Genomic DNA, 12559 nt, shown 5'->3' with positions numbered 1-12559 from the left:
GGCAGGAGGAGACAGGCAGAGTAGAGTAGCCAGTGCCAGACACGCAGGAGAGGAGCTGTGTCCTTCACAACAGAATTATAGGAAACATCTGTAGACATCGGGAAATTTGATGTGGTGAATGAACTATCTACCTTCTGTGTCAGAGAGTGGCTACAATGAAAATAAAATGAGATAATCTTTATTCTAAGCAAGTTGTTCTTTCCCTTGTGCCATGGTACGTAGCTCTCAGGAGTGCCTGGCCTGTGCTTGCCCAGCTCTGTCGGGCAAGATTAGCAAAAGCAGCAAGTGTCACTGTGAAAGAGGCACAAGTGAGACCTTGAGTCTCCCTGAAAGGCACAAGTGAGACCTTGAGTCTCCATTTCTGTAATGAGAGTATCTGGCAACTGCGTGGTGCCTACATGTTCCCAGCACTGCATGGGCTGATTAATCTCAGCAGCATTACCTCAAACCCTCACTGTTAAGAGCATCTGCTGAGAGGGCAATGTATGGGCTTGCATACTTTAATGCCTGTATAGCTACTGCTGCATACCCCACAGAACTGGTCCTGAGGGGAAGCCAGGGTTTTATCTGTCAGGCGGGCACTCAGGTGACCAGGCAGGTGTGTGAGATCTCCTCTGCCCCAGCAAACCTTGAATTCTTTGCTGCGTGTTGGCATGGCATTAACAGGCAGGCTGGCAAGTGCTTGCCCTAAACCCTGGATTAAAACCCATCCCTTCCTGGGCAGACCAAAGAGTTTGAAGCCCACACTCTGTGAGAACAGAATGAAGCCCAGGCTGCCTGCTTCCTGAGCAAGTGTCTTATTGCATCTGGCAAAGGCTGCCAAGAGTGGTTTGATCAAGCACCACCATTACCAAAAGAGGCAGCGAACTGCAGCACCTGGTCCCTGCCAGGCAGGGTGCCTGTGCAGGGGCAGCATGTGTGAAACCTCAGCCTGCACCCTACACAGACACAGGCAGCTCTTGGCTCTGCTGTGCCCTGAGCAGGATAAGGCACCTGGCTGTTCGGCCATGACTCTCTGCACAGGGATAGCAAACCATTTAAAATCAATCATTTAAATAAATTGCTCTGTGTGTGCACAGTGGTTTGGGAATCCCTGACTGAGGTGACCACAGAAACCTCCAGCAAAACATGGGTGTCACCATTTCCTTTCTGCAATAAGTGCTTTTGTGAGATGCCTGATCCTGTTTGCTTGTGTTCACCATGCTCAGAGTATTCTAATGGGGAAAGGACTAGTGGGAAGAGATGAGGATGTGGGACTGGGGGAATGTAATAGCGGCCCAAGCACAGGTCAAGCAGGGCAAATCCAGGCCTGTGCAGAAGCAGCATCCCAGGCACTGGTTAAATTTTGATGCGGAGCAGGCAGGTGCCCAGTGATCTGGAGGAACCTACAGAGTCAGGCAGTGGCTGCAAGACATGGATAGCAGTCCTTCCATTCTGCATTAGTCCTGTAGTTGATCTAGGACACTACAATTGCCCTCAACTAATCAAAAATCCAGGAAAGAATTTTAGTCCAACAACTAAAATGAGATTTGGTGCCAGAAGCCAGAATGCTCAAGAGGAAAGAGTCAAAAGGTACTCAAAGACCTTTCTCAAGTACAAGGTGACACCTACTGCAGGGAGAAGACAGGAGGTTGGGATGACAGGTAGGAAGGTGAAAGAAAAGGCTGTCAAGTACCAGTGAGACCTGAGGAGGAGAGGCTGTGTGACATACAGTTAAAAGACATCATGATCATCAGGATTATTTGGTTTATAAGATACATAACAACATCTGCATGCAGACAGAGACGAGGAAAAACACAGGAGGGCTAAGAGGAGAGGCAAAAATCTACAACGCCAGCTAGGCCAGCTGCCTACAGACAAGGTGACCAGGGTGTCCAGGAGAGCAGGGAAAACATCCAAGCTTCATTAAGGAGTCCAACCAATTCAAGGAGAAACGGCCTCCGCCTTTCCTGTAGAAGTGCCCTGCATCTGCAACTGCCTCACACAAGCCCAGCACAGCTGCTCGCAGACAGGCCGAGCAGCCAACATGGAAATCATCTCAGGCAGCAGGAAGAGGACTGTGGATAAAGCTGGTATGTGGCTGGATGCAGTCACACCCAGTCACACAAGTGGAAAAAGAGGGAAAAGCAGAGAGGTTGTGCCCACACAGGCAGCATGGCAGCCTCTTTCCCCTGACAGGCTCCATGCAACGGGAGTTCTATGGCCACCTGAGGCAACATAGCTTCAAAAACTCACCCATACTGGGTTTTAAGCCCAGACATACCACACAGCGTAGTCCCTTCAAGTCTTTGGGGTGCATTGTTGTCTCTTTTCAGAGTCTGAGGTATTTAAGATGATACAGCTTTAAGAAATCAAAAAGAAATACAGAAAGATTGAAAAGCTGGTAGTTTACCATGTGGCTACTCTAGGTGAAAATGGATTTCAAACCATCTAACTTCAACTCAGCAGTACCCTGTCCACTGCAAACCTGAGCTCAGCCATCAGTACCCTTAAGACTGAGACACAAAAACCCAGTAGTTTAACACAGATCTCTACAATTACTAAGTTTGACTACACTAGAAGACTGGGCTAATATGCCTTTTTCCTTTATGAAGTCCTGGAAACTCAGTGTCTTGCTATTTCCTTCAAGTTAATGTACTTGTTTTTAAAAGACTGGCTGTATTTATCTGGAACAAACAGTTTCAAAAAAAAGAGGTGGGTTTTTTTTCTCATTTGGCCTTAAAAGAACAGTGTTGATTTTGCAGAGCTGTTCCCTTGCTCCAAGTGAACACCAGGGACACACCTGAGGTATTTTTCCATCAAGTTTACCATATCACTATGTCTTTTGGGGGAAATAGGTTGTGCTGCTTAAATGTGAGTGCTATCAGTAAGCCAGAACCCTGCAGCAGATACACTGAGCATTCCTATGATCTGAGGTTATGAAAATTCAGATTGTGTCCTTAGCTCTGAAACGCCCTGTCAAATACAGCCCTCAGCCCCTCTCTTAAAGAAAGCCACACTGAAGAAGGCCAGTGGGAATGTAACAAGAGGAAATGTCCTCAAGTTGCCCCAGGAGAGGCTTAGATAGGATATTAGGAAAAATTTCTTCACTGAAAGGGTTGTTCAAGCACTGAACAGGTTCACAGGGAAGTGATGGAGCCACCATCCCAAAGGACACATATATGCAGCACTTAGGGATATGTTTTAGTGGTGGGCTTGGCAGGTCTGGGTTAATGGTTGGACTTGATGATCTTAGAGGTCTTTTCCAACCTAGAAGATTCTGTGATCAACCTGGCAGCAGGACTTCAGTGCCAGCTGACAGCTAACGCACCATTTTCTTAAATCATTGAAGATCCCCACTCTCCTTCAAGCAGCACTACTTTTCATTTCTCCAAAATTAAATTAGATGAACATCTACTTTCAGCTTAGTCCAGGAAGACATCTGGATTTTCTGGTATGTCAGGCAGGAGGATATGGATATACAGTCCTGTCATGAACTCCTTCTCTCCATCTGATGGGAGCCCCCTAGCAATAAATACTGCCTGAAAGCTTGGTGATACAACCAGACATGAGCTATAGCAGATATCTAAAATGCAGATAATATGCATGACAGGCAGGGGGGGATGGATTATTTCTCAGAAATTAGCCATTGAATAAATAAGCTGATGAGGTTGTGTTGTTTTAAGAATCCACAGACACTCCCAATGCGGAATTGCTCCGTCGGAGCCAAGGGCTGATCTGTACCCTGGCAGGGTGATGCTGATGTCCTGATCCACAGCTGACAACAGCTGTTAGCAAGATGTTGGTCTGGCTGGTCTGGAGAGCATTGCTTCCCATGTGTCTTCAGCAGCTTGTCCAGGCAGGCTCTGGGATGTGTCCTCGAGACTTCCAAAGGCTGCTTCCAAAGGCTCCATGGCTGGAGGAGTGGGGTGGCAGCTCTGATGAAGAGCAGTGGTGGCCACCACAAGACATAGCTGCTTTTCTGGTGAGCTGCCTCCACCAGCTGCTTGTACAGAACTCTGCTCCTGGCCAGGGCTTCCCTCAGGATCATTCTCAGCTTCCCTGCGTTTCCCTCCCAGACATCTGTTTTTCTTAATGGTCTGGGAACTGTACACAGCTTGTCAAGTTCCCCCAAATTAATCGGTGCCTCTCTGTGTGCACTTCCAGGCCTTGTTCTGGGGAGATCTTGCTGCTCTAGAAGGGTAAGGGGTGACCTAATGGAGGAACAGCCAGCAAAACCTCCCAGGCTGCCCACAGAAGACAGGAAATAGTGCAGTCTGTGGGGCAAGTGCTCCAATCTCACGTGAGCAAGGAATTCTAGACTAAGACATAGAGTAGAGAGATGGCCAGGAAGGCTGGACTTGCATGTGTACTACTACTTCAGTGGGGAATGAAATGCATAAACCATGGTTATAATATGATACAGACCTCTGAGATGAGAAGTTTTCTGTTGTGCCTTGAAATAAATCATTATTTTATCCCATCTCAACCACAGTGTTCCTTTAAGTGACTTGTAGCTGCACACACAATGGGAGGCTACACCCTGCTCTCACCTGCAGACAGGGAGACCCTTGGGCAGCTGCTCTGAAAGAAATGGGCTGACCAAATGGAACAGCCCCTGTAGCAGGAAAGGTCTCAACCTAATGGATCTTCTCCCTTGCTTGCCTTACATGAGGTCAGGAAAAAGCCCTGCTTTTAGCAGAGTCTGAAAAAAAAGATGAATTTCAACACGAGGAGGCTCAGACTCAAGATGCTTCAGGTGGGACAAGGAAGGGATCACTCTTGGCCTAATGGAGTGGTTAAAGAGGATGAACTTTAAGCAAGTGCATATACAGAATGCATAAATTATCTAATCTGAAGCTATTCAGAACATGAAATTAGAAACTGAAGTCACTGAACTGTCAGAGAAGGTGCACAGAGAATGCAAGAAGCAGGGACAGTTCAAAATACTTCTGATAAATACTGTAAATAGACCGTGGTACCTCCCCATTTAAACTCAATTTGAGACAGCCGGGTTGTAGCAGCACATGGATTCTACTCCTCTTAATTTATCATGCTGGGAACAGAAAATCAGAAGGGTAAATGAGCCTACACAGAGCTTCCAACTGCAGCGGCTTCCAGGACTCATCAGTTAGAACTGTGCTATCTTTGTAACACATTGCTATTAAATTAGGTCTACACTGGATGCAGGCAGGTCAGAGAAGGAGGTTCATATTTATCTAAGACAGGAATTTAGTCTAAAAAGGTACACAGATATGGAGTGGAGGAAAGTGATAGCAAGCACTCTGCTGGCAGCCAGCTTGAGGTGTGAATGCTGAGCTATACCCACAGAGAGGTCTTGCTGGTTGGACCCTGGAGGGCTCAGTGGCCCCAGTAGCACTGAGGATCTGGGTCTGCAAAGCGGCTTTCCCAGCAGCTGCCCACCCTTTGGCTTCATCCAGAGTCTCCAGTCTCTGAGACTCCTGAAAATTGGGCCAAACACTGGGAAAATGTACCCAGGCAGCTGGAATTTGCTGTTACATTTGAAAATGCCTGAATTTTCAGCCCAGTCTGGATCAGCCATAACGATGCATTAGAAATTTAGTCTTTTCCATAGGTAAACAACTCCTCTATATACCCTAAGGAAAATGCACACAAGCAACTCCTGAGCTGCAGCTTGGCCTTTGACATAAATTATTTTTCAGTGACCAGAAGAAGATAGTGATCTGTTTTTGAGTAAAACGACGCATAAAATTCACCCAAAACGCTGCAACGGAGAAACCCAGTGCTTGTAAGAGCTTTGAAACACTCCACCCCTACTTCAGTGCTCTATTTCTTTTACCTGCTGGCTGATTGGAACTCATTTACCTGTTCTTTCTCTGCAAGAAGAGGGACTAAAGTTCCTTCAACCTCAGGCACAGTTTGCCCAGGTTAAAGCTGGGCCACCGGAACCAGGTGTCCAGGAAGTGTGGGCTCCGTGCCTGCACAACACTTGCTCAGTGAGTGAATCAGCACTAGGAAGCTGTGGCCAGCATGTCCCTGAACTCACAGGTGTTGAGAAGAAAAAATTAAACTCAACTTTTGATCTCTGGAATCACTAGAATGATCCAGTGATTTTTAAGTCTGTTAGTTGACTGCGACAGGATGATGTATTATATGAGATTGAAATCCCGATGGGATTGGAAAAGACAACTTTGCATTGAGCTGGGAGAAAAGACAAAGTGCTATGGTTGTTTCCTTTTTGTAGGAGTAACCAGTGTACTCAGCAATCAGTCTCTTTTTTCCACTCTGTCCTCTTCACAGGCACCTGCTGTCTAGAGGACCATGGAGAGCCCCTCTGCCTCTAAACTGGGAATGAACACCTTCAAACTGGGCATGGAAACCCTGGGTTCTCATGGAGGGACAGTGTTGACAACTCCATGCACTTCATAAAGACTAAATGGGAAGCCAAATTAGACTGTGCACATTTCACAAGTTAAACATGCCCTCACTGCAAAGCCCAAGGGGTGAAATTCCTGGGAAGCCTGGCACACCAACTCAAGTGTGTGTCTATGAAAACAGGGCATGTGTCATCTGAACTTACATCAGGGGAACATGGCACTCAGCAGAAAGGTATTTCAAGATGACTGACTTGAGGAAGCCATGATTGCTGTTGCAGTACACAGTTTTAAAGGATAAAGAAACCCATTCTAAAACCAGGAAGAAATAATAAAAACAGAATTGGTTTTGTGTTTTACCCAGGTAGTAAAATAACCATTCCCAGACTCTTACAGATATGATGCCAACTTATTCTGACCTGACTGAGCTTCCCACAGGCAGAAGTTTGCCAGGCTTGAACAACGTACTGCAGCAGGGAGGAATCATAAACACTTCTGGGGCCTGCTGCTGAATAGCCACGAGCTGCTTCTAGCAGCCCACACGTGGAAGAACTGCAGAACAGCATGGTGCTGCCCCTCTGGTGGCTCTCTCAATACCACTAACCTGAATATGACTGAAGCTCGCTTCTTATCCTTCTAATGCACAGTCCAGCCTATTTTTGAATCATTCATGGGAAAAAGATTTCTACTACATTTGGTTTCCACTACGCTACTCCAAACCTTGCCAGACCTCACTGTTACAAATCTCTCCTGCTACTTGGTGAGATATAAATCTTTCCTTTAATTGCATCCCAGTATTCCCAGGCATACAGCTTTTCCAGTGCACTAATTCTGTTTCCTCCGCGCTTGCAGTTTTAGACTACTGTCCTCAGTCTCACTGCAAAGCCACACTGACTTGTTAAAGTCCAATCTTCTGAGCCAGAATTCCCTCTCCTTTGCATTTTTGTGCCTTTCTGTGCACAAGAAGTCACTGGTCTGCACCCTTCAGATATTCAGGCTTTCCAAACCACACACGTAAATTCTAGGCGTGTTTGAGAAGCCTGAGATGAACAGTGGCTTTGTTGAAGCTGGCAGTAAATCAGTATCTTTTGCAGATTAGCCACCAGTCATCCACACTGACCAAAACCCTGTGTGCATCTCGTTTGAAAGGGTAAACAGGTGTATTTGCATATGCAACAACACCAGTTTACAACGTTCCTGCCTGTTCTATGGGCTTTGAGCTCTTTTAAAATCTGGTGATGAATAATGAAGAAAAAGCCATGCATCTAAATCTGCTGTCAATCTGGCAAGTGAGGTCTGGGTCTTCTCATGGAGAAGACTTCCAGAAACACGTTTAGCAAGTGATGTGCTTTATCTGACAAGAATTTGGTCCAGCGACTTTTTTGTCTTTCCAAAGACTGAAAACTTCATTTGGCACTAATGGGGCAGATAAGGCTCATCCTTACCAGTACATTACCCAGACCCAGATACTGGTGATAAGATACAAAGATATGACTCAGATTTGATGTAAAAGCATTTCTGGCATGAGACTGCATAGCTGGATACATTGTGACCTGGTTGAAATGTGACTTAAATCCATGCCTAGGTGAGACTCTGTAGGAATGAAGTGCCCTGGGTCTCTGCAAACAACCAGGTGTGAAGCAACTCTGCAGTGAATGTGTAGTAACAACTTCTCCTTACACAGCAGCTCTGCTGTCCCTAGACCAGATTAATCTTATGCCTGCTTGTCCTGCAAACTGCTAAAGGCATATATATCCCTGTCTGCATGGCACCAAGACAAGGTCCTCCAAACAGGTTTCCTTGCTGCTGGCTTCAGCTGCCACCTCAGATCCCAAATTCAGGCTGTGGAGTTGGTGTTTTAGGAAAAAGAGCATCCACTTCTCTAAAACACCTCTGTAAACGGACCAAAGTGGAAACAGAATGGAAAACCAACCCCAGTTTGTGTGGGCTGGTTCATTTCCATGATAAAAGCCAGCAAGTTTCCAAGCAGCATCTATTGATAAAGCAGTGCTGATGTTTTCCCCCTGTTCTTCAGATAAGCAGCTCCTGGGAATGCATGAGAAGGTATGCATGATATGCTGCTCAACTGCAAAGCATGCCGCCAATTAGACTGTGGAGCACAGCACAGAAGGCATTTCCAAAATGCTATCACATGGCTTGGGACACTCAGACAACCAAACTGGGGAGTGAGGAGAGGTTCAGAAGAATTCTCCCTCTCTGGTGACACAAGAAAAGCCTTAATTCCATTTAATCCAGGGTCTCTGCTAGGTGGAACAAAGGGCTGCAGCACAGCCCATGGGGTTTGGTTTTGATGTTTTCTGTCCTTCAAGAGGGAGGCCTCCAGTCACTGGCATGTGGAAGTCTGGCAAACCTGATCCTTTCCAGGACTCCTTGCTGCAGACATGCTATTTACTATCAAGCAGGTCCCAAATCTGCCCAGACCTGAGGAGTAAAATGGTGTCATACAGTACCTCTCCCAGTACATTTAAATACTCTCCCCTTTAACTACGCAGACACACTGTGTGAACGTGTCATTTCAATGGGTTTGGGAGGAAACACTGAAAACAAGTCTATTTGAGGTTAAACTGTTCTGTTAAGCAAAAAGAAAAAAAGAAGAGTGGAAAAGGGACATTTAAACTTTTAGAACGAAAGCCAGTCATCAGAGCTTCCTGAGAAAGGGATATTGCTTCCTGGCAGAGCTAACCGTGGCATAATGCCTGTTCTTAATCTCAGCTCCACAGCTGCAAGGGTGGGCAGAGACCTCTCTCAGCTCAGCTCACCTCCTGTCCTGATGCTCTGAGTACCAGGATGGTCACAGATCTCAGCCACCTCATCTGCACAGTACCCATTCCTGCATCCAATTCGGTCCCCTTGGGGGACAGGTCAGGTTTCCTCAGTGCAATTTTCCTAAGGACAGGGTGAGTGCCTGTTTTGAAAGCAGGCTGCCCTGTACTTTGGCCACTTTGTGGTGTCCCCACCTGACACAGGAAGGGCCGTTTTGCTGAAAAAAGCAATGACTCCATCGCTCCTCAGATGTCCGAGGTGAGGACACTGTGGTGTAATGACAGCACAGCCCTGCGGCTGGAGCCATGCTCAGGAGTTGCCCAGAAGGGTGAAGAGCAAAGAACTGCCCTCAGCCCTGGAAAAGCTTTCCCTCCCTCTGCTGAGTCAGTGCACCAACAGGAAAAAAGATGATCTAGCAGGAGTAGTTGCAGAAAAGAGACATGGCAACGGAGGTGTCACAGAATTAAATGACATCTGTTGGTAGGCACAAAGGAGAGGAGAGCCTTCCCAAAATACACCTGGTTTCTGGACCTCTGCAGTTTAGGGAACCCATCACACCATGGGGAGCCACTCAAGTGAAATTCAGATTTGGATTGCTTCCCTTTGCTGTGCAAGTAAAGTTCAAGTGTCTCTATGCTCCCAAGCCCCTACAGAGAGACTGGGAAGAGGAATGCCATGACTGCTGTGGAACACGGGCTGCAGAAAGCCACAAGCACTTTCAGCGGATGCCTTAACTCACAACATCTGCAGGAAGGTTTGGGAACCCGCAAGCCATGGGAATTAAGACAGCTTGGACCAAATCTAAGGATGTAAACTAAGAGACCAACACAAAAATTTCTGATCCTTTTTGTACCATGAGTGCAAAGAATGTTTAGTGGCTGTTTTTTTTACAAGTGGCTTAGCTTCCATCAGTGCAGTTTTACCCACTTTTGATACGAACTCATGTTAACAATCTGTGGTATAAACTTCATGGTTTCAAGTTCTTTTCATTTGCCATACTCTGGAAAGAAAACTGAGTCTCAAATCTATTTTGCATCAAGAAGATGGGCCTTTGCAAAAAAAAACCCCAACAACAAAACGAAACACTGAAGATCAAGACACTCACAAAATTACATGAACTGCAAGGATGGGGTTTTGCTGCCTTTTTCTCCCTCTTTTAAGATCTTAAATAGTTCCAGTTGCTGCTTTGAATGTGGCACATTCCTGACAGCAGAAAGGCTAAGACCATAGGTACTAGTCCTTAAGGAGCAGCAAACCCACACTAAAACCACTCTTAGGAAAGAAATCCCAACTATCTTGCTTCTGTGGGTTTTTCAGAACTAGGGTCTTCCTGCCAGACATGACGGAAATCAGCTGGCTAGGTCAGCCCTCTGCCCTTTTCCTCCTGATGCTGGTAATCCTCATGTGTCCCATTAGAGCAAAGAGCCTGCCAGCCATGCCAGCAGGAAAGCATGGAGCAGCTCTGCCTGCCACTGATGAAGCAAACAGGGAAATGACAGGACTCCTCTCGTTCCTGCTGCACAGGATCATTAAATCTGGTTTTAAAGCAAAAGGCTGTGGTGAGCCTCTGTGTCCATAGCCTGTGAAAAGCCCTCAGGAACAAACAGAGCAGAGAATCAGCTGGTGGGAACTCAAGTTCTTGCTCTTGGCTCTGTTTTGGTCTAATATCTTCTTACCTTTGGGATATTAAACACCTCTTTGGAGGCTTGGGGCAGGACCAAGCGCACTACTAATAAAATATCTTGGAAATTGAGATGTTTTAAAATTAAGAATGGATTCAGCAATCTACGAATGACCAAAAAAACCCAGGAAACACAGGGAAAAGGCTGGAAATAGAGGAAAAGGGACAGAATCAAGAGCAGGGAAATCTTAGGTCAGATATTTCAGAGAAGCTTCCTGGCCACCAGACCTTCCGTATGTGTCACATGTGTCTCCAAAAAGGAAATGGCAGGTGTGTTCCTTTCTACTCCAACACAGACAACAGAAAATACTCGAGGGGTACAGTCCTGTGTGTGTGTGGAGAGGAGAGGAGGTGAGGGAGAGTGTCCTCAACATGCAAAAATACCTCCTTCAACCCTAAGTTATAACAAATTAGGAGCTCAACTCCCCCTCCCTTCTGAAGCATCACAGGACACTACAGTGAAAAAGAATAAAACAAGTGTTAGCAGTGACTGAACCAGACTCTGTCAAACCTGAAAACCCTTGCAAAGCCAAACATTTCTCATGTCACCTAAGTAGTCTGTGCTGAGTCGGTTTCACCACTGCTTGATCCTTCTCCACCCCAAAATCTATTTAGATACTTCAGACATTTTTTGTCTGAAGACAAAGACATTTCCAAATCTTTAACCCTTGCCTGTGGGGCAGGTCAGCACAGATAACAAGGATGGTGATGTTAGCACCTGCGTGTAGTCACAACTGCCCAGCTGAGTTATGCACTGGAAATCTTCAAAGAACAACTGAAGTGGTGCTTCAAGCACACTGCTCCCTGGCTCTGTTGCGTGTCCCCTGGTGCTGGGGCTGCATCCACACAGAAAAAAGGCTTATCTGGGAAGATAATATAAAGTGTTTAGTAAGGTCTCTGTTTAGCAGAGAGAAATACCAAATGTCCTCTTTCATAATTTGAGGTTTTGCCAATGTTGTAATCACCTTTCTATTTCCTGTGCCCCTCCTAAAAATATTTTTTTTCCCTTGCCACTTTAAAAAACTGTTTGAAAAGCTTGCAAATCCAGCCTGACATGACCAAAGCAAGCACCACCATTCCCATTTTGAATGAACGGGACAGGAGGCAGAAGGAGATGAACTGCCTTGCCCAAGAGGGTGTTACACAGGAGAATGCCTGAACATAGACACCAGGCAAGCTAGTCTCCTGTCCACTAGCTCTGTGCCCACCCTGAGACGTGAGATCCAACTCCCATGAAGCACAGGGCACAGAGAAAAAGGGACAGAAAACCCTCTGGGGGTGTGCTACTCATCTACCTCGCTCAAGCACAGGTTCTCGGGTCCCCTTCCCTGACCCAAAGTGCTCTATTGATAACCAAAGTGAGACCTGCCAATCCACGTGGGACAGGGGCTACACACAGCTGAGGGTGCGAATGACAACTGCTGCTGCACGGGTTGGGAAGGAACCGACCCCAAGGAGCCTGTCAGTCCTGGAAGGTTTGTTCTCTTATGCCCCCATTTTTAATGACTCCTTAAAACCTCCTTTCAGAATGATACTTTTAAAAATCTAGCGCTCTAATCACACCTCGGAGACTAATAAGTAAAAGGCAGCTGTTCCTCATTCCCCTTTCACAGAGGTAATTTCTTCCCAAACCATCCCCCTGCTTTTCAAATCTGGACTAAAACCTGCGAAAGAGTCTGAGGTGCAGGACAGGGGTTGGGGTGGGGGGAAGGAGACCTTTATCTGAACCCCAGCAAAGGGATATTTGAAGCTGCCTTCA

At 46.3% G+C, this 12559-nt stretch overlaps 1 protein-coding gene across 6 annotated transcripts in view; it reads right to left on the bottom strand.

Annotated features, from left to right (window-relative positions):
- The window catches only part of RCSD1 (RCSD domain containing 1), a 37335-nt gene that overhangs the window by 17014 nt on the left and 7762 nt on the right, over positions 1 to 12559 (bottom strand). The gene's annotated exons all lie outside the window — the stretch shown is intronic.

This window comes from Corvus kubaryi, unplaced genomic scaffold, assembly GCF_017639235.1.
Source record: "Corvus kubaryi isolate FWS band 111438036 unplaced genomic scaffold, C.kubaryi_AGA036_p1.0 37391, whole genome shotgun sequence".
Lineage (NCBI taxonomy): Eukaryota > Metazoa > Chordata > Aves > Passeriformes > Corvidae > Corvus > Corvus kubaryi.
Note: the sequence above shows the minus strand (reverse complement) of the source record. Positions and strands in the feature narration are given on the sequence as shown.